General features: G+C 44.9%; 1 protein-coding gene across 20 annotated transcripts in view; it reads right to left on the reverse strand.

Annotated features, from left to right (window-relative positions):
• Nucleotides 1-23,363, reverse strand: part of LOC137335989 (ice nucleation protein-like) — a 489,293-nt gene that overhangs the window by 287,330 nt on the left and 178,600 nt on the right. The gene's annotated exons all lie outside the window — the stretch shown is intronic.

Raw genomic sequence — 23,363 nt, forward strand, 5'->3', positions numbered from 1 at the left:
GGTAGTGTTGCCAACTCTGGTTGGACGAATCCCTGGAGGTTTCATCACATGACCTCCCACCTCCAACCACCCTGTCCAGTCAAACAACCTCTTTTCCCCCATCTCCAATATTTTTATAACTAATCAATGAAAGTGTTCAAAGAAAATGAAAAAAACACAGCATTTTTTTTTGAACGCCCCTATGATGTTTCTCCCGGGTTGCTCGCAGCAGTGTCCTGGAGATGAATTTGTAATTCCTGGAGACTCCAAGACAATCCTGGAGGGTTGGCAACCCTACCTGATGGGTGCTTCAAAGCTGTATGTGGAGAATTTGTTGGAGCATTTAGAGGATGGGATAGGTAAATTTATAAATATGTTTGTGTTACTTTTAGAGTTATATAGTCAGGTGTGAGGAACAGTGACGACAGCCGTTAGAATGTGATCTGAACCAGCTAATCACAAATGACGCTACAGATGGTTGAGATTTGATTGATCCCCAATTACTTGTTTCTGGTATTTGATTGGTTCCTGGTTTTGGGATCTAATTGGTCAAAGGACTGGACATTAACAACAACAACTTGGATTTATATAGTGCCTTTAACGTACTAAAACATCCCAAGGCGCTTCACAGGAGCGATTATCAAACAAAATTTGACACCGAGCCACATAAGGAAATATTAGGACAGATGACCAAAAGCTTGGTCAAAGAGGTAGGTTTTAGGGATCGTCATAAAGGAGGAGAGAGAGGTAGAGGGACGGTGAGATTTAGGGAGCAAATTCCAGAGTTTAGGGTCTAGGCAGCTGAAGGTACGGCTACCAATGATGAAGTGATTAAAATCGGAGATGAGCAAGAGGCAAGAATTGGAGGAGCACAAAGATCTCAGAGGGTTGTAGGGCTGGAGGAGGTTACAGAAATAGGGAGGGGTGAGGCCTTGAAAGGATTTGAAAACAAGGATAAGGATTTTAAAATCGAGGCGTTGCCGGACTAGGAGCCAAAGTAGGTCAGCGAGCATAGGGGTGATGGGGGTGATGGGACAACGGGACTTGGTGAGAGTTAGGATACAGGCAGCAGAGTTTTGGATGAGCTTAAGTTTACGCAGGGTGTAAGATGGGAGGCAGGCCAGGAGCGTGTTGGAATAGTCAAGTCTAGAGGTAACAAAGGCACGGTGAAGGTTTCAGCAGCAGATGAGCTGAGGCAGGGATGGAGTCGGGCGATGTTACGGAGGTGGAAGTAGGCGGCCTTGGTGATGGAGTGGATATGTGATTGGAAGCTCATCTTAGGGTCAAATAGGACACCAAGATTGTGAACGGTCTGGTTCAGCCTCAGACAGTGGCTCGGGAGAGGGATGGAGTCAGTGGCTAGGGAACAGAGTTTGTGGCAGGGACTGAAGACAATGGCTTCAGTTTTCCTAATATTTAGTTGGAGGAAATTTTTGCTCATCCAGTACTCAGACAGGCAGTGTGACAAATTAGAGACAGTGGAGGGGTCGAGGGAGGTGGTGGTGAGGTAGAGCTGGTGTCGTCAGCGTACATGTGAAACCTGACATGGATGATGTCACCGAGGGGCAGCATGTAGGTGAGAAATAGGAGGGGGCCAAGGGTAGATCCTTGAGAGACACCACGGATAACAGTGTGGGAGTGGGAAGAGATTACTGGTGATTCTCAGACTATGACTGGATAGATAAGAATGGAACCAGGCAAGGGCAGTACTATCCAGCTGGACGATGGAGGAGAGAAGTTGGAGGAGGATGGTGTGGTCAACCATGTCAAAGGTTGCAGACAGGTCAAGAAGGATGAGAAGGAACAGTTTACCATGGTCACAGTCAAATAGGATGTCATTTGTGACTTTGGTAAAGACCATTTCAGTACTGTGGCAGGGGCGGAAACCTGATTGGAGGAATTCAGATATGGAGTTGCAGGAAAGCTGGGCACGGATTTGGGAGGTGACAACACGTTCAAGGACTTTGGAGAGGAAAGGGAGGTTGGAGATGGGACAGTAGTTTGCAAGGACAGAGGGGTCAAGGGTGGGTTTTTTGAGGAGGGGGGATGATGACGGCAGATTTGAAGGGGAGGGGGACAGTACCTGAGGAGAGGGAACTGTTAACAATATCAGCTAACATAAGGGCCAGGAAGGGAAGTTGGGTGGTCAGCAGTTTGGTGGGAATACGGTCGAGGGAGCAGGAGGTGGGTCTCATGGTCAAGATGAGCTCAGAGAGGGCATGAGGGGAAACAGGAGAGAAACTAGAGAAAAATGCAAGTTCAGGGCTAGGGCAAGTGGGAACCTTAGAGGAAGTTTAGCTTGGTGGGCTAGGGGAAGGGAGGGAAACGGCAGAGGCAGTTGAATGGATGGCCTCAATCTTAGTGACATCCTATTTATTGTTGGAGGTGAGGGTGGAGGAGGCTGGGGAGAGGGGTTTAAGAAGATGGTTTGTAGTGAAGAAGAGAAACCATGGGTTATCTTTTCATTCCAGGACGATCCTGGAATAGTGAGCAGATTTGGCAGAGGAGAGCAGGACCCAATACTGCTTTATGTGGTCCAGCCAGATCTGTCGATGAATAGCCATACCAGCTTTCCACCATAAACGTTCAAGTCTGCGTCCCTTGGACTTAAAGGAGCGGCGATGAGATGAGGGCCGTACCAGGTGGAACGACCAGGGTGAGAGAGAGTAATAGTTTTAATGGGGACAAGGGCATCAAAGATGGAGGTGAGGGTGTGATTGAACAGATCGGTCGCTGCAGAAATGTCGTGGTGAATGGAGGGCCAAAGGCTAGACAGTTGGGAATTTGAAAGTGCCGTTGTAAGTGACCTGGGGGAAGAGTTTTTTTCCAGGGGCGGACACAGAAGGAAGTGAGGTTGGAAGGGGGAAGGGGGATGTGGTTGGAGTGGGATACAAGGAAGTGATCAGAGATGGCCTTATCCATGATTGACACGATGGGAGTAGAGGCCACTTGAGATGGCAAGGTCGAGGGTGTGGCTGTGAATATGGATAGGGGAGTTTCTATGGAAGGAGAGATTAAGGGAGGCTCGGAGGGCAGTGAACTCAGAGGAGAGGGGGCATGATGATTTGAGATGGAGGTTGAAAACACTGAGGATGAGAAGTAGCTCAAAGCAGAGGCTGAGGGAGGAAAGTATTGAAGATATCTCGGTGAGAAACTTGGCATGGTACTTCGGTGGGCGGTAGAGAATGAGGATTTTAAAGGAGAGATGAGAGGGGGTGGAACAAGGTGAGATACTCAAAGGAGGAAAACGTGCCAGAGGAGTAGTATAGGCACAGACAAAAAACACTTTCACTAATATAGATTTATGAAGTACAGAAAATGCTGGAAATACACTGCAATTCCATCAATCTATGTAAAGACAAAAGATAGATTGGTGTTTCGGGTATAACTCTTCTTTCTGATGAAGGGATGTAGCTGAAATATTAAGCTGTCTTTCTTGTTAAGATGTCGATAAACCTATTGTGTATTTGCAGTGGTTGCAGTTTTTTCTTATTAGAGCAGAGAAATGTTCACTCAAGATTTGAAGACTTCCTAGAAAAACATGCCCCATTCCTGGCTTTATCCTTGGTGACTGACACAACATTTTGTTTGCGATCATGCTGATTTTTACCATTAAAGTCTTCACAATCTACCTACAAATGCACATCAGCGGTATAAATGCAAGAATTAGAGGGAATGAACAGTGTTAATAGCGTAATCAGTACCTATTCATTTCCCAGGACTTGAAAAAACTCTTTCTTTGATGAGGTGATAACCTCCAGGCATTTAGAGTTAATGACTATAAAAACCAGCTCTTTAGCACTTGAACTGTATGTTGTTTTGTTAATTAGAGATACAGGGTGCAGCGCTGTTTGCTTTCACAGGACAGAAACAGGGAAAAGAAATATGGTACCTATAACCAAGGCAACAATAACAACTTGCATATATATAGCACCTTTAACATAGTAAAACATCACAAGGCGCTTCAAAGGAGGGTAATCAAATAAAAATTTGACACCAAGCCAAAGAAGGAGACATTAGGACAGGTGGCCAAAAGCTTGGTCAAAGAGGTCGGTTTGAAGGAGAGTCTTAAAGGAGGAGAGAGGGATGGAGAGGTTAAGGGAGGGAATTCCAGAGTTTGGGGCCTAGACAGCTGAAGGCATAGCCGCCAATGGTGGAGCGATGAAAATCGGGGATGCGCAGAGATTTCGTAGGGTTGTAAGACTGGAGGAGGTTACAGAGATACGGAGGGGCGAGGCCATGAAGGGATTTGAAAACAAGATGGCTTTGCTGGACAGTGAGCCAATGTAGGTCAGTGAGCACAGGGGTGATGGGTGAACGGCAGCACTAGAATGCTGTTGCCACACTGCCTCCATGCAGTAGTGGTGATCTGGGACGATCCTAGTTCCAACTTACAACCTGCAGAGCCGCAGAAAATCATCACACCTTGTAACGTATAATGCACAACTCATGTAATGCTATAACAACATTGTGTATCGCGGCATCATGACATTGCAAAGCTATTAACGCTTGCCCACCCCTTCTTTGCTGTCCCAATTTATTCTTTGCATAGAAATTTTATTTGTTTAACCTGCCCTCCCCGACCCCCCACCCCTTCCCTTCTTTGAGATGTTTTTTATTAAATGAGACTTGTTAAGAGTTCCTGGGAGGATTGGTCAAATGAATCTGGTTCTAAAACCAAACAAAGGCTTGTGTTATGCTCTCCAACATAAGGGATGATGGTGCTCAACAGTAGAACACCATCAGTCATACAGTGCTCTGGTATGTATTGCTGCATTAACTACAATAGGATGAGTCTACTGCAGTGCTCAGATACATAGGAATGCATTCTTGACCCCAGTCTCAGAACAGCAGCTCTAGCCTCCATCCTGTTCCCGATGCTTAGTTCTTATAGCTGAGACTGACAAGGGTCAAATTCAGGGCAATTTCCTGTTGAAGCCTTTCCTCTTCTCCAATGGGAAATGGGTTAAGTCTACAACAACTTATTCTACCGTCTGTGACCCTAAGAATCAGTGAGGAAAGCAGAGACCTCCATTCCCTTTCTGGAACTTGGATTACAGCCCAGGTTTCCAAAGCTTCTGAACAAATTTGCAAATGCAGCAGGCTGCACAATCGCAACACGTCACACGGTGACGTTTGTAAAAGGCAGATTGTGTGTCAGGTGTGTGATTTCATTTTACTCCATTCGCTGAAGCAACAAGTTAAAGAAGATCTAAGAGCAAAAGTCCTAACTTGATGTGGTTGCGTGCAAGTTGAAGTGGCTGCTTCTAATGCCATCAGCACTGAAAGGGTCTCCTCAGAGTATGTGTAACAAGACTAACTATTACAGTCCCACTGTTTGTGGGATTTTGCTGCACGCAAACTGGCTGCCGCGTTCCCTACATTACCACAGTGAGTACTTAATTGGTTGTATAGCGCTTTGGGGCATCCTGTGGTCATGAAAAGTGCTATATAAATGCAAGTTCTTTCTTTCTTTAGAAGAGCGCAGTCTGCAGAATGACTGTTTTCTCCCAAAATGAGAACGCCAGTCATTTTATCAAACTCTCATCCAATTGTTTGCCAATCCACTAACCAACATTACAGGAGTGCTGAAATATTTTTTTTAAAACCTAACAATGAAATGATTGAAACGGATAATAGTTCTTTCCCTTGTTATGCCTCACGGGATGATGATGCCAATGAGCTAGCTCGCTGTTGTGTGTAACTCAGGGGGAGAGGAGAATTGACCAAAAAATAGCTTTGTGTGTGTACAACATGGGAACAGATGGCACCTCTAACAGAGTGCCACACCCTGTGTATCAGCCTAGATCTTGTACTCAAGTCTCTGAAGTGGGACTTAAACCCACAACCTTCTGACTTAGAGGCGAGAGTGCTACCAACTGAGCCACAGCTACAGTGACAGATGAAGGTGTGGGGATTTTTGTTCTATTGAACAGTTTTGGAGTTTGCTTCTGAATCCCATGGTTTAGTTTTCATGGTATGTCATCAGAACATTCCGAACAGGAGTAGGCCATTCAGCCCCTTGGGCCTGCTTTGCCATTCAATCAGACCATGGCTGATCTGCACCTCAACCCCATTTACTGCCTTTGCTCCATATCCCTCGATACCCTTACCCAACAAAAATCTATCGATCTCAGTTTTGTAATTATTAATTGACCTAACCTCAATAGCTTTTTGGGGGAGAGAATTCCAGATTTTCCCTAACCTTTGTGTGAAAAAGCACTTCCCGATTTTGTTCGGAATAGGCCTAGCTCTAATTTTAAGGTTATGCCCCCTTGTTCTGGACTCCCCCACCAGAGGAAATAGTTTCTCTCTATTTACCCTATCAAATCCCTTATTCATCCTAAGCACCTCAGTTAGATCACCCCTTAATCTTCTATACTCAAGGGAATACAAGCTTAATTTACACAGAGACTATTTGACATGAATGAGTTAGGTTAACAACATATTTAGTTATAAAATGCAGCTTCTATATAGCTCATGTGTCAGAGAAGATTGACTTCAAATCTGTGAAACCAGTGGATTTTCATTTTATACTTGGGATTATAGGGCAGTTCTAGTATTGTGCTATTTAGATTGTTCTGCTGGAGTTTCCCTTTAACACTTCAACGCCGCAAAAGTCTGATTACAGCACTAAATCTATGCTGCTAGCAAATGATGTGTGAACTGCACTAGGTTTATTATTCCACATCCATACAGGACAAGGCTGTCAAATAATCAGCAAGCCTGTCTTGTATAGACTCATGTCCTACACAGGTCAAACTTTAAGCCACAGAACTTGTGGCCTGCTATATGACTGCATCACTGAAGACAATTATCTAATTTAGACAACTTGGGTTGGAGATGTTTCCAGTTAGATAACATTGATTTTGCCTCATGAAAACAGCCTTACTGCAGTAAGTCAGCTTTGTGTCCTGAGTGCCTCGACGACAGTAGAAAAGACAGGGGTAATATTGTCGGTGCAGCTGGTGCTGCTCACCAGTGCGGTACTACAACATTCTCCTCGATCATACGCTGCAGCTTTCAGTCAAACCCCACAATAAAAACAAACCCCATTTTCACCACTTCCCTTAAGAGCAGCACAGAGGCTTCCTCGAAAGCCCAGAAGGTAAATGGACCAAGATGCGTGGTGCTCAGCCAGACAAAACCAGGAACAGCCACCACAATTGCCTTCAGTGACCTCAGATGAGGGGTAAGGGTGGGGTCACCAGCTCTGAATGGACGTATTCCTGGAAGTTGCATCACATGACCTCCCACCCTGCCCCCGCCATTGGTCACCCGACATGTCCATCATTATGATGCACCGTCTTTCCGCGCCAATTGGAAAGCCAACAGAGTCTTCATTACCCAATTAGATGATTCTTGGCTGTCAGTCAAACAGCCTTTCTTCCCATCCCCAAAATTTTTATAACTAATAAACAAAAAGTGTTCAAAGAAAATGAAAAAAAAACACAATTTGTCTTAACGCTCCTGTAATTTTTCTTCCCGAGTTGCTCACACCTGGAGAATAAGCTTCAATTCCTGGAGATTCGAGGACAATCCTGGAGAGTTGGCAACCCTAGGTGAAAGTCGGGGTGGGGAGTTCAGACAGGGTTGCTGCTCCTGATCGCTGTCACCACTAGAATGTATGGAGGCTGATTGAGAACAGAATTGAGCTCGGATTTAAATCCGCCACCTTCCGACGGTTATTTGCATTGTCCAAACTCACGTACGAAGACTGGCTAATTGGGCAAAGTACCAATCGGGTGCTGGCACCCGTGGAAGTGTATCCCAACCAAAATCCGAGCTTGCACAAGGACAAGGCAGGACACTAGGAAAAACACAAGTGAAATGCATTAGCCAGGTCTCAGAAACAAAAAGAATAGGCCTTAAAACTTTCATTCTTCAAATTGGTGACTCAAACCCAACTACCACAGGCCATAGCAACCGAAGGGTACAGGCTGCTCAGAACTCTACACATCTGTGCCGAAGAATCCCTTGAAATAGTGCAGCCCCACCGAGAATTTTGAAAACTTAGTTGTAGGAACAGAATGTCTGAAAGCAACAGGGGTGATGGGGCTTTTGCAGAACTAACTCTCAGTACCAAGGCTTGAGCACAAAATCCAGGCTGGCACTTCAGTACAGTACTAACCAGGTACTGCATTGTTAGAAGTGGCATCTTTTGAATGAGATTTTTCAATTCTCATCCTTGTTTTCAAATCCTTCCATGGCCTCGCCCCTCCCTATCTCTGTAACCTCCTCCACCCCGACAACCCTCCGAGATCTCTGCACTCCTCCAATTCTGGCCTCTTGCGCATCCCCAATTTTCATCACTCCACCATTGGCGGCTGTGCCTTCAGCTGCCTGGACCCTAAGCTCCGGAATTCTGTCTCTAAACCTTTTCACTTCTCTCTCCTCCTTTAAGATGCTCCTTAAAACCTACCTCTTTGACCAAGCTTTTGGTACCTGTTCTAATATCTTAAAACATCTCTCGATGTCAAATTTCATTTGATAACACTCCTGTGAAACGCCTTGGGACATTTTACTATGTTAAAGGCGCTATATAAATGGAGGAGTTGTTGTTGTTGTTGTTGTTGATACATTAAACTGAGGCCCTGTCCACATGATCAGGTGGATGTAAAAAATCCTGTGGCACTATTCAAAGGCATTCCTCCAGTGCCCTGGCCAATATTTATCCCTCAACCAACTCCAAATCCATTAGATTAACTGCTCATTGATTTCATTGCTGTTTGTGGGAGCTTACTCTGAGAAAATTGGCTGCTGCGTTTCCCGACATTACAACAGTGGCTACGCTTCAAAAGTAATTTGTTGGCTGTATCCTCAGGATGTGATAGGCGCTATATAAATGCAAGTTTGTTTTTTCTTTGAGTTACAAGGTCACCCTGACCTGTGCGATAAACATATTACCATCCCTGTTCTTGTCAAGTATTCTCTATTTAAACCCGTGTTATTTGGTGATAATGCACAAATTCATCAACAGTGTAATCTTTATCAACAATTCTTACAAAGTCACGTCCTACATGTTTTTGTACAATGGGGCATGCTGTACTTCTGTAGATGGTGACCTTGGACTACTGTTGCACTCTCACTGTGGCATCATACACAGTTATTATTGCACTAGATCAGACATACACTAAGACAGCTACATCAAACAAGCTGTAAACACATACAGGATCATATTCTGTGCAGCTTAAAGGAAACTAGGCTAACCACATATTTTTGCTTCAGTTGTTGTAGTCTTGAAGACATTTTAATTTTAGTAGAAGAATTCTTATAATTGGAACTCTTTGAAATACAGATAATGATTGGGGGAAAGAAAAGATTTTGTAATGCATTTCTGGAGGAATGAGGACTGGAGGTTTAAAGAAAGAGATAATTGCCTTTCATGTCTTCAGGATGTTGCAAAGTCAGTGAATTTGCTTTTGAACTGTAGCCTTGTTGAGTAGACAAACATGGCAGCCGATTTGCAGACAGGAAGATCCCACTAACAACAATGAGATAAATGACCAGTTAATCTGTTTTCGTGACGTTGGTTGAAGGTAGCACTTTCGCCTCTGAGTCAGAAGGTCGTGGTTTCACACACGTACGCACACACACACACACACACACAAAGCTATTTTTTGGTCAATTCCCCTCTCCCCGAGTTACACAAACAACCGTGAGCTAGCTCAATTGCATCAACATCTTCATTTGGATGAGACATTGCATCAAGGCCCACTGTCTGCCCCCTCACGGCACTATTTCGAAGAAGAGCAGATGAGTTCTCCCTGGTGTCCTGGCCAATATTTATCCCTCAGTCAGCATTACTAAAACAGATTACCTGGTCATGTATCACATTGCTGTTTGTGGGACCTTGCTGTGCACAAACTGCCTGACGTGTTTCCTACATTACAACAGTGACTACACTTCAAAGTACTTAATTGGCTGTAAAACGCTTTGGGACGTCCTGAGGTTGTGAAAGGCGCTATATAAATGCAAGTTCTTTCCTTTCCTTTAAAAAAAATAAGATAGATTGGAAGCTTACACCATCCTGAGATCCCTGCCCGCACACCCAAATTGTCCCCGCTCCCCAAAAAAGTAAAGAAAAGGCCAAAAAGGAAAATGACCCAACCCTACAAGACCCCTTTCTATGCAGGCAGGACACCTGATATCTGCCAGATTCAACTGAATTCAACAGAGCAGAAAACTGTTGCCCCTTTTAGAGTTCTATAAAGTACTGGATGCAGGCTGCATCCTGACCCTCAGACTGTGTGGTTCGTAGTGTGGGGATGAAATTGGGCCGGGTCGCACCTGTTTTGTAGGCGCTACGCGGACACCTAAGCCCCGAAAATGGTGTCCGAGACGTGGATGCACACTTCCGACGTGAAGTACGCAGGACGCCATCTTGTTAAGGTGTTTGCGTGCATGCATGTGCCTAACAACCGCCGGCAGCATGTAGAGTAGGGAGATTATGATGCGAATCAGTGTGCAATGCTGATTTAAAGGAACCACTGCTATTTTGGAACTCCACGCTCCATCCAAAGCACTGTCTTAACCTCGCACAGCTAAACAGGACTTAAACGGATTGAAGAACCCCCCCACCGGTGCTATTTAAAGGGATCATGCAGGAGTAACAGATTAGTTGCTGGATTATTTATTCTGGCCGCTGGTGCAATTGCACGTGTTTTCGGAAGTTTCCTATACTTGGATCAAATTTCAATACTGTACAGGGAGTGGGCTGCCTAGCTGGCAGGCAACAGCAAGGGCACAGGTGGAGTGGCAGGAGTGGGAGCAGGATTGCTGTCATCCTGAGAGAGGACAGCAGGTTCATGTTCCATGGAACCACTGCCACTTGCTGCCTCCTGTTTTACGCCACCTTCTCCTGCAAGAAAGCGGGATGTTTGGGTGATGTGGCTGTCATGGTTGAATAGCTGCCAGTGTGTGCGACCTGTGAGTGTGGGTGTGCGGCTTGCAACATTGGTAATGTGTGAGGGTGAGATGGAGCATCTGATTTGAAGAGTTGCATATTGATTGAAAGAGTTTGTTGGTAAGTGGGTGATGGGGGTGTAGTGTGCGGAGCAGTGGATGCGGCTAGTGGTGCAGTTGGTAGGAGATGCCACTCGACACTTGAATTCACGCACCTTGATCACTCGTGCCAAATCAATGAACTTCTTCCTGAACTACATCCATGTTCTTCAACCGATGCTCCTGGCATTGATCTTGTCCGCTACTTCCTCCCACTGCCTCTTGAATGTATGTCTGGAGCGCCTCCCGCCCCCCCCTGTGGATAAAGGATGCCCCTCCGTCTGTCCACCTCTTCCATCAAGGCCTCGAGTGCATCATCTGAGAACCTTGGTGCCGCTCTCTCGCAGGCGCTGCCATTCTTCACTATATTGCAACACAGATTCCCTTCACAATGGACTTCCACCACCTCCTGCAGCCACAGTGCACCTCCCCTTTAAGAGGTGCAGGTTGCCTTTAAGTGGTGCCAGCCACTCCCGATATCGGAACCCCCTGCTGAAGCCTGCAGCCATTCAACATCGCAGGTAGCGTTCACTGCACGCAGCAATCATTTAAATCATTAGGCAGCACAAATGTTACGTGTCTCAACGACCGGGCACGGGTTAATCATGCACCGGGATCCCAGCGCCCGTATTCGGGAGTTAACCAATATCTGTGTGCTTACCTGTACAACAACAACTTGCGCCTTTAAAATAACAAAATGTCCCAAGGCGCTTCACAGGAGCATAATCAGACAAAATGTGACACCGAGGCACATGGGATATTGGGACATGTGACCAAAAGCTTGGTCAAAGAGGTAGGTTTTAAGGGGAGTCTTAAAGGAGGAGCGAGAGGTAGGGAGATGGAGAGGTTTACGGAGGGAATTCCTGAGCTTAGGGCCTAAACTGCTGAAGGCACGGCCGCCAATGGTGGAGTGAAGGAAGTCAGGGATGGGCAAGAGGCCAGAATTGGAGGAGTGCAGAGATCTCGGAGGGTTGTCGGGGTGGAGGAGGTTACAGAGAAAGGGAGGGGCGAAGCCATGGAGGGAACTGAACACGAGGATGAGAATTTTAACCAGACAAACAAACATATTCTCCTGTAAATACTGTGCCACAAAATTGGACAGCAGCTCCACAAAATGCTTTCCTTCCTCCAATTAAAAAAAAAACTAAGATAAAAGAACAAATATATTTTGGTCACACCGATCCCTGTCCTCCATGGACGGACAGGGTTACATCTCTCACCGTGACTCTTTAAAACAAGAAAACTGCTGCCCCTTTTAGAGTTCTATAAAGTACTGGGCGTTTTTATTTTCCGCAGGCCGTAAAGCCTGGCAACAGGCAGCACGAGGTTCAAAGCCCTCAGCTGCCCTTTCAGTGCGATCCCTCCGACAGTGCTGCTTGGCATCGGCTCGCGCTGCCTGGAAACCTCCCAGAATGTGGCTTTGGTCTGTTGCCGGTGTCCGAGAGCCAAAATACACAGCAATTTACAAGGTTCTATTTCCCATTCATTTCAAGAGGATGCAGATTAAGCATATTTTAAATGCAGCCATTGCAAGCCGCTGGTGGATTGGAGTCAATTTTCCAGTGTACCAGGGTGTAGGTTCTACACAGCAGCAAACAGCTGCTGAAAACATGTGGCACTGTCATTATTGGGAGGACTGAACTCCATTTCTCATTCGAAAGGAACACAAAGCAGTCTGACAGGATTTACAGGCCGTCGAAGGGCATGAGGAAATACAAGTTCTAAAAGTAACTCAAATGGTCACACTGAAGATTTTATATATGAATGAAAAAAAGAGAAGGAAAATCTTCCTGTTAAATCCCGACGGAACAACGTGACGATCTGCAACAGTGTGAAGTTTCTTCACCAACGAACGTGAGCATAGTTTTTACTGATGATCTGATATTCTCTCCCCCAAAAGGCTGTGGATTGGAACATAGGAACAGGAGTAGGCCATTCAGCCCCTCGAGCCTGTTCCGCCATTCAATTAGATCATGGCTGATCTGTATCTTAACTCTATTTACCAGCCCTCGTGCCACATTCCTTAATACCCTTACCTAACAAAAATCTATCAATCTCAGTTTTGAAATTTTCAATCGACCCCCAGCCTCAACAGCTTTTTGGGGGAAAGAGTTCCAGATTTCCACTACCCTTTGTGTGAAGAAGTGCTTCCTGACATCACCACTGAACGGCCTAGCTCTAATTTTAGGGTTATGCCCCCTGGATGCTGGGAGAATTGGAGCTTGATAGATTTTTGTTAGGTAAGGGTATCAAGGGATAGGGAGCAAAGGCGGGAAAATGGAGTTAAGGTACAGATCAACCACGATCTAATCGAATGGCGAAGCAGATCTGAGGGGCTGAATGGTCTACTCCTGTCCCTAATGTTCCAATGATACACCATGAAAACTAAACCATGGGATTCAGAAGCAGACTCCAAAACTGTTCAATGAGAGCAGAAATCCCCACACCTTTATCTGTCACTGTCAGCCATGGCTCGGTTTGTTGTGCTCTCGCCTCTAAGTCAGTGGGTCATGGGTTCAAGTCCAACTCCAGAGACTTTAGCACAAAATCTAGGCTGACACACAGGGAATGCTGCACTGTTGGAATTGCCATCTTTTGGGTGAGATGTTAAACAAAGGCCCTGTCTTCCATCTCAGGTGGATGTAAAAGATCCCATGGTACCATTTTGAAACAGAGCAGAGGAGTTCTCCCTTGTATCCTGGCCAGTATTTATCCCTCCATCAACATCTAAAACAGATAATCCGGTCATTATCTTATTGCTGTCTGTGGGATCTTGCTGTGTGGAAAATTGGCTGCCACATTGCCTACATTACAACAGTGACTACATGGAAATTACTTCAAAAGCGTTCTGGGATGACTTGAGGTTGTGAAAGGCGCTGTATAAACGCAAGTTCATTCTTTCTGTCAAAGACCTATTGAATATGTTAATACTCCAAATCATGCCTTAGAAGTCATTTACTGCAAGAAAATTGCAACAGAACTTACAAGACTGACAGTGCCAGGCAGTGAATTAATCTGCGTGCCTCGGGTAGGAGATTTAATTCCATTTAGGCAAACTAGCCGTAACACCCCACAAGCAAGACCCTACTAGTATGTGAAGGGAGCAGCAGGTTCCAAGAAGGAAGCAATGAGGGGAATTTGAACTGGACGCGAGGGAACGCATTGCACAAATGTTGCTGTCTGGTCCAAAATGGATCAGTTGATTGACTGTTTTATTTTGTAGGCGATGCAACAACAACAACTTGCATTTCTATAGCACCTTTAATGCAGTAAAACATCCCAGGGCGCTTCACAGGAAAGTAATCAGACAAAATTTGACGCCGAGCCACATAACGAGATATTAGGACAGGTGACCAAAAGCTTGGTCAAAGAGGTAGGTTTTAAGGAGCGTCTTAAAGGAGAAGAGAGAGGTAGGGAGGCAAAGAGGTTTAGGGAGGGAATTCCAGAGCTTCGGGCCTAGACGGCTGAAGACACGGCCGCCAACGATGGGGTGAAGGAAATCGGGGATGCGCAAGAGGCAAGAATTGGAGGAGCGCAGAGATCTCGGTGGGTTGTAGGGCTGGAGGAGGTTCAGAGATCGGGAGGGGCGAGGCCATGAGTTAATGTAGGTTAATGAGCACAGGGATGATGGGTGAGCGCCATCACAGTGTATCTCGGGCTCTCCACAGGTAGCGAATGTCTCAGAGTTTTCCAGAAAGGCAGTCACCAAGCAAGAGAGAAAAGGGGGGGGTAAACACAGCGGTAGGGGTGTATCTTTGAATTGACAGTAAGCTCCCAAATTGTATTTCTTCACCTCCCCTGCCAGTTAATCTTCACCTGATGGTGACTCAAGCTGCAGTACGATCTCATGGGTATCAGCAGCACTCACATATGAGCCTAGACAGTGAATGCTGACCGGCTATTTGATCCTAAGAGGCATCGCAACATGTCTCATTTGCTGTCCACACACGCAGCTTACAGCAGAGGTCTCTTGCTAACAGTCAGAAGCAGGAACCCTGGCTGAGTTCTCCTCTCCATAAACCAGGAATACTGAAGTCAATTTAAAATTCAACTTCATATATGTATAATCAGTTGCAGATGGAACAGATGTTAAAAGTCACACTAACCCCAACTTTCACCTCATTGTCATTGGGAGTACCAATACCACAATAGTGGGATTCAGTGAGGAAAAAATGAGACCAAGATGCATTGATTGCATCTGCAAAGGTCTCTCTGTTTCAATCTCTCTGGAGCATCTTTGAATTGGAAACTTCACAATTAGCCAATTAACCAGCTGGTGGAAATATGTTACAGATTCCAATGCTAGACAGCTGACCAATCACTTCAGAGGTCAGGGTTCAAATCCTGACAGCACATTACCTCTCTTTTTCTTCATAAATAGCGGCAGCAACACATATTTTTTTTTAAATAGAAACTTCTGGAAGATATACTACAATAATAAAAGTTTCCCTGGCGAATCCATGTTAATAAAACCTCTCTAATATTCTTTAGGGCTCAAACGAAGAGCATGAGCCAATCAAATCTCCCCTCCGGCTGGACACATCTGTAACCTGGTGCTGTGATCATAACAAGTTGATTCTGAACTGATTCTGAACTGAAGCACAGGACATATATCTCCGTGATGTAATTTGCCTGTATGCCCCATGGTGCCACCTTGTCACATTCACCCGAGGCTTGATTTTCCTCATTTATCGAAGAGAGAAAGATGCCCGTTTTTCAAAGTGTTTTTTTATGAGCCGCCAATGGAGATAAAAGGACGCACAGATTTGAAACATGCCATTTCCTGAAAATACAATTTGCTTAGCAGAAAACAAAAATCTGGCAGCCAGTCACGATCGCCTGTGATAACGTTCCTTTAATGATTCTCAAACAGGCCACAGGCCTCTTCCCCAGTAGAAGTATGGAATGATTTGCTCGTGCAGCTGTGGCATGTGCACAATTTGTGGATGATGGCCCAAGAACGAAGAAGAAAAGGCTCCACAAGTGCTGATAGCCTCTTGTGATAAAGGCAGAGTTGCAAACTATGGTTGGACATATCCCTGGAGGTTTCATCACATGATCTCCCTCCTCCAACCACCTCACCCAGTCAAAAAGACTTTCCCCACCCACCCCCATCTCCAATATTTTTATAACTAACAAACAAAAATGTCCAAAGAAATTTTTTAAAAACGCACAATTTTTTTTCATGCCACAATGATTTTTCTCCTGGGTTACTCGCAGTAGCGTCCAAGAGATTAATCTTAGTCCATGGAGATTCCAGGACAATCCTGAAGACTCCAAGACAATATTGTGGAGTTACTTATTTGTAAATGTTAGTCATGACACCAGGGAGAACTCCCCTGCTCTTCTTCAAAATAGTGTCTCGGGATCTTTAATGTCCACCTGAGAGGGCTGATGGGGCCTCAACTTAACGTCTCATCCGAAAGGTGATACAAAGTAGTGGCGGCAAATTGTAGAAGTCATTAGAAGAACAGAGCGATGAGACCCTCATGCACCCGACTGTCAGCAATGACAAGTCTGAAGCTGGTGGCACTTCCTGGTTTTCCATAGCTTGCAGCTGCTCTTCATATAATGCATGATGAGGAATCTGACCATAGCAATATTGTGCAGCATTCTGTCATAACTTTGAATACCATCGATGGGATACATTCTAATTCTCCCTTCCCCCCATTCCCAGGATGGTCCAAGCATCTATTGTATTGCTAAAGCACCTCAAAAGTCTGCTCCATGAGAGTCCTATCTCACTCATGGGCCTCATTGCTTCTCTGCTGGGGTATGGGGAAGGTGCAGAGATGTCAGCCACGGTTGTACTGCATAGTCCATATCTCTAGAGAGCCAGTCATCTATTTCGCATGCTCCTTCAAAGAGCTGTGTCATGTTTGGTGCCCTCAAACTAAAACCCAATGATTCCAGTGCTGCTGGGACCAAGAGTACGTCATCTGTGGAAAGTAACTAACCAGGTTAAATAACAGAGCTAGATATGTACAGATATACAAAAGTAACAAGGGCAATAGGTCCATGTGTATCCACTTTCAGCCCAGCAACTGAGATTCCCCCAATGCAGAAACCTCAATGGGAAACGGTGCCCTGACTATCAGTGGAGGAAGTGCACTCAGGGAGCTTGTTGCAGATTTACAGAACAATTTTCAAATTATAAAGCAGTGAATGGGTGAATAGCAGAAAAATAAAAACTAAGGCAAGACAGATGAAAATACTGAAAATGGGAATAAAACACAAAAAGAAGTAAACAACATCAAAAGGAAAGAAAGAAAGACTTGCATTTATATTGTGCCTTTCCCGTCCTCAGGACGTCCCAAAGCGCTTTACAGCCAATGAAGTACTTTTGAAGTGTAACCAGTGTTGCAATGAAATAACATTAAATAAGCCAGAAAGAGAATAGAAACCAAAGCATTCTTTACTACAAGTTCACAGAAATGAACAGACATCATCACAAAGGACCAGGGAATCTCTGTTAGTGCTCGCTACTTTAAAAAATGAAATCTATATTTTGGCACAATTTGATACCAGTTAACTCCTGCGTATCATTCAAGCACATCATGGGAAATAATAACTTAGTAATTAGACCCAAAGGGATGACATCCTGATGTATAAGGAAGGGTAGATTTATTACAGTGTAAATCGGGCACATGGGAGAAGGGGTGTTACTGTTTCATCAAAGTACGTTGTTAACAGCTTTAAAGATAATGATTCAGATATTTTACTTCCTTTGATTAATTTTTAACTTGTCTAATTTTACATTTAACATTTTTTTTAAATTCATTCTCATAATGTGGGCATCGCTGGCAAGGCTGGTATTTATTGCCCATCCATAGTTGCCCTGACTGAGTGGCTGGTTAGGCCACTTCAGAGGGCAGTTAAAGAGTCAACCACATTGGTGTGGGACTGGAGTCACATATTGGCTAGACCGGATAAGGACGGCAGGTTTCCTTCCCTACAGGGCATTAATGAACCAGTTAGATTTTTTCAACAATTCAATAGCTTTATGGTCACTTTTACTGATAACCAGCTTTTCATTGCCAGATTTTTTTTTAAACTGAATTTAAATTCTCAAACAGCTGCGGTGGGATTTGAACTCTCATTCTCTGGATTATTAGTCCAGGCCTCTGGATTACAAGTCCAGTAACACTCCTGGTGTGCAGAAGGAAATCACTATCCTCTTTTCTGATGAGTTTGTCACCACACAAGTTGAGACCTCACGGAGCACAGGGGTCCAGCAAGTAGAGCAATCGAAGTCAATCTCACTCTTCAAATTCTCCTTCTTGAGAGGTCTCTTCATCCCTCCCAATCCCATTTGACATCACTGTCCATAAACAAGGCAAAGATACTGAGGGGGAACAAAAGGCCATCAAAAATGTTTAGGGTCATCAATTTCATTTAGTATGGAAACAGAGCCCAACTGCAGTAAATCCCCAAGAATTCATGTTATTCAGTGTTCCAGCATTGAACCTTATGGATTTTACTTACAATTAGAAGTCAGAAAGCTTCTAATTTCTCTTGCAATCCCATCTCCAAATGTCTGTGAAGCTGTTACTCAGTCACCACCTCATAAATTGGATTGAGTTTGATCGGACAACAATAACAACTTGCATTTATATAGCGCCCTTAACGTAGTAAAATGTCCCAAGGCGCTTCACAGGAGCGTTATCAGACAAAATTTGACATCGAGCCACATAAAGAAATATTAGGTCAAAGAGGTAGATTTTAAGGAGCGTCTTAAAGGAGGAGAGAGAGGTAGAAAGTATAGAAAGGGAATTCCAGAGCTTAGGGCCTAGGCAGCTGAAGGCACGGCCGCCAATGGTGAAGCGATTAAAATTGGGAATGCGTAAGAGGCCAGAATTGGAGGAGTGCAAAGATCATGAATTGTTGTAGGGCTGGAGGAGGTTACAAAGATAGGGAGCGGCAAGGCCACAGAGGGATTTGAAAACAAGGATGAGAGTTTTAAAATCGAGGCGTTGCCAGACTGGGAACCAGTGTAGATTAACGAGCAGAGGGGTGATGGGTGAACGGGACTTGGTGTGTGTTAGGATACGGATAGCAGAGTTTTGGATAAGAGCAAGTTTATGAAGACCATCACTGGTCTCCTTGTGGACTGAATAGAAATTAGAGTTATTGAAACTACTAGCCTGTTTCTCCACGCTGGTTATTGCCTCACATGGTCCTTAAACAGCAACACTATTTTCTGTAAACATTTACCGAAAGTCATGTCACTCACAGGGTTCCCTTGATAGCTTGTCTGATAAAAGCACTGCCCAGTGTGGTATTGAGCCACACAGATCAGTAATGTCTCGACGTTCAATCCCTGGCCTGTGCTGAGTTAGTTGATTTGAGACGGGTTGGCAGTTAGCCTTACATCCTAGGGAGAAGGGGAGGAAAATACCAGTCAGGGTTTCCTCAATTGCTGTCGAGTGGCTCCTGGTGGAAACTCAGCAGGTGTGGACATCAGGCAAGAACGGATCCGACTATCCTGGGATGCATCCCACGATTGAGTCGTGCCTTTAGTGGATGATGGGAGGAAATTGAATAGAATCATACAGCACAGAGGAAGACCATTCAGCTCATCGTGCCTGTGCCAGCTCTTTGAAAGAGCTTTCCAATTGGACCCATCGCCCTGAAAAGTTTTCGTTTTCAAGTATATACCCAATTCCCTTTTGAATGTTACTAATGAATCTGCTTCCACCGCCTTTTCTGGCAGTGCATTACAGACCATAACAACTCTACTAAATCTCCCCTTAACCTTCTCTGCTCTAAGGAGAACAACCCCAGCTTCTCCAGTCTCTCCCTATAACTGAAGTCCCTCATCCATGGTACCATTCTAGTAAATCTCTTCTGCACCCTCTCCAAGGAAAAAGAATAATGTCAGATCCCCAGACTTTGATTGGACAATCTCTAGGAATGTATTCAAGCTGCTTGGCAACTAGCTTTGAATCTTATCTAGGAGGGTTATCAAGCAGTGTCACAGAGCTCAAACAAACCAATAAATCTCATGAAGCATGAGTCGGAAAATGTCCATAAATAATGGTTGAATGGTATTGGGGTCAAGGAGGAGATAAAGCTGAATGCTAGGCATTTTTCTTGCCCACATTTCAATTTTAAGAGTTTCCACAAATGACCACCGATCAAGTTAACTGTCCGAGGTTTCTTTTCGGAGCACCGACACATGACAACACAATTATATGGGGCGACATTACATGATCTCAATATTCCGCATGCACACGCCCGACAGCACAATCCAGAATTCGCAGCTTCTGACCCGAAAGCCTTCACATAGCGAGATTAAGGTGTACTTTAGCTGCACATCAGGATGTTGACATTGATAATATATCCCCTTGGATCCAATGGCTTGCTGTTTATTTCTTCGCTATCGACAGGAATGTACTCCTATCTGACTTTGCAATGTTACCCTCTTGTGTTGTGGATGATGCTGTTGAATTAAAATGTATTACAGTAAGGATTCGTAGCTGGTCAGATGTCACAAAGTCCAGTCAGATGTCAAAGATCATGATGGCTTTATTTGTTTAGAATATAAATATAAATGAATGATGGCGCTCCAACAAGGCTTCACTGGGTAAATGCATCATTGTAAACAATTTTACAACACCAAGTTATAGTCCAACAATTTTATTTTTAATCCCACAAGCTTTCGGAGGCTTCCCCCTTCCTCAGGTGGTGTGGACTATAACTTGGTGTTGTAAAATTGTTTACAATTGTCAACCCCAGTCCATCACCGGCATCTCCACATCATAAATGCATCATGTAATGTGATATTGAGGAGGGAGGTTGCCTGGTTCAGTTCCAAGTCCCAGGTTTGCTTCTCTCAGTGGGGTGCCAGACCCCTGGGCTGGTGGGGGGGGTGCGGGGGGGTGCGGGGAAAGAACCAAATCAGCCAGGGTTCCTGTACTTGATTGCCATCCATTGCCCACTGCTGAAATGTGGACATGGGGTGAGGGCAGGATCAGTTTTGGCTGCGATGTGCTTCACCCATCAGATGGACTAAAAGCCTCCTGGCGTTTACTGTCCAGACTCGCACATCCAGGCTGGCCCTTGAAGTGATGCATCAAAGGGTAGTCAGCGCCCGTGAAATAACAGCCCAGCATGAGTCGGTCTCCAGAACAGGATGGGAGCAAATTGGGGGCAGAGAGGGGAAAAAGTAGTGAGCCGGTTGCACATGGAATTGACAGAGCTGACAACTTTCAAAGCCAGGAGGAAATTTTCAAAGTCATGCAACTCCGAATAAGATATACTGCATAAAAAGGCTTACAACGCAGTTTTACCAAGGTTAAGGGAGGGTGAGGAACAGCAGCCACAATGTGTCAGCATGAGCCTAGACACAATAACATAGGGCAGGCAGGGAGGAGTGCGAAACCTGGCATGCATGAACATTACAAGGCAATGGAAGGATGGTGTGGGAGGGGCCAGCGTGGGTGTGTGAAGGTAGTGTCGGAGAGACAGAACTGCAGTGACAGCCTCCTGAAGAGAGATGACCTTTGCCCAGGATATTTTTATTGAGGAGAAAACATTTTCTTCAGAGGCCAAAATGAGGAGCACAAGCCTTATTTTTACCTTTCCATGTGATCTTATGTCTTTTGTTTCTTATCCAAAGATATAAAAAGCAGCTTTAATTTACGAATAAGCTCAGCGCAATAAATCAGGAGATTTATAGCTAGCAATTCCACCTAATGATACAGCAGCCTGAGCTAGACCCAAGTTCTTTTATTAGCCAGCCGTTACAGCACTTACAGACTATTTACAGTCCCACTCAATGGGAAGAAGAGAACCAAAAAAACCCACTGGAGCCTTCCAACACTTCATTCCATTCCCCAGATCCTCAGTTGAGATTTGATTCACATGTGTAATGAATTAATGAACTTCAACATTCTTGCCAGAATGGAGCTGTCCTGAGACACAACTGAAGCCAAGACTGCTGGAGTCTAGGAAATGATATTTCATTTGCCATCAGGGGATCAATGAATATGGATCAGGAATGGCAGCGGTGGATCCAGTGGTTGGGGGGGGGGGGGGGGGGGGGGAGGGGATCAGGAGGAGTACTGACCCACACCCCCAATTCACTTGAAGGCCGGCCAACATGGCCTTGGAGGTCCACCTCCATTACGTTCCCAGGAACCTCGGTCACCTGAGTTTGGACTCCAGGTTCGGACCGCATGTCTGTGTGGTTCCCGGCTCGGCCTTCGCACCAGCTAAGTCAGCATTCCCCAGTTCAGAGCTCGGTCTCCTTCCTGCCAGGTCCACCAAATCATGAGTTCAACCTCCCCAAGTCAATCTCCACCACTGAGGAGTGGGAATCCCTAAACTTGGGTGCTCAGGACAATTGTTGCACCCGAGAACAAATAACTCAGCATAGTTCAGTTATTGAGCTTGGGTCCTTCCTAGTTTGTATGACTTAGATTCACACAAGGTACGATTACCTACTGAGGTACCAAGAGGGATCAAGAACCTCTTCAAGTGAATGCAGCCCATTGCCATTGGTGGAGCTGCCACTTTAGCATTGCTATCCACGTCAAGTGGCTCACTTCAAGTTACCATTTCCTACAATCCCTAATAATCTGGTAGTTTTAGGGGTTTTTAGATCTCAGTTGCAACCAGACCATGACCAGTGTGATATTCAGGCACGTTTCAAGGAGATTCATGATGTGGTATCATCGCAGAAAATCAAAGCTACTTTTAAATTCTACTCTGGCCTCCCTTTGTTGAAGACAAAAGCTGAGAATGGCTATGGCTTTATTTTAAAATGCTATTTAGTGCAGTAAGTAATCACCCTTTGAGGATACAGAATGAACATTTATTGTTTGTTTAGGCAAGGGACTGAGCCGGAGGAGTGATATGCCATTGTGTAATTTTGCTTACTCCGCATCATATTCTATGCCCCTTCAATATATATAGATAATTTTATTTATTCCCGGGATGTGGGTGCCACTTAAAGGCCAGCATTTATTGCCCATCCCTAGTTGCCCTGGAGTAGCTTGCTCGGCCACTTCAGAGGGCAGTTAAGAGTGAACCACATTGGTGTGGGACTGGAGTCACATATAGGCCAGACCGGGTAAGGACGGCAGGTTTCCTTCCCAAAAGCACATCAGTGAACCAGTTGGGTTTTTATGACAATCTGATAGCTTCATGGTCACTTTTACTGATACCAGTTTTTTATTTCCAGATTTTTTAAACTGAATTCAAATTCTCTAGCTGCCATGGTGGGATTTGAATTCACATTCTCTGGATTATTAGTCAAGGCCTCTGTATTACTAGTCCAATATCATGACCACGACACTACCATACCCAACAGCACTGCAGAGATTGACTACAGACTTTGAATGGCAACTTGCCTTATTTGGTAGCACTCGTGTCTC

The sequence above is a fragment of the Heptranchias perlo genome, chromosome 2, assembly GCF_035084215.1.
Source record: "Heptranchias perlo isolate sHepPer1 chromosome 2, sHepPer1.hap1, whole genome shotgun sequence".
NCBI lineage: Eukaryota > Metazoa > Chordata > Chondrichthyes > Hexanchiformes > Hexanchidae > Heptranchias > Heptranchias perlo.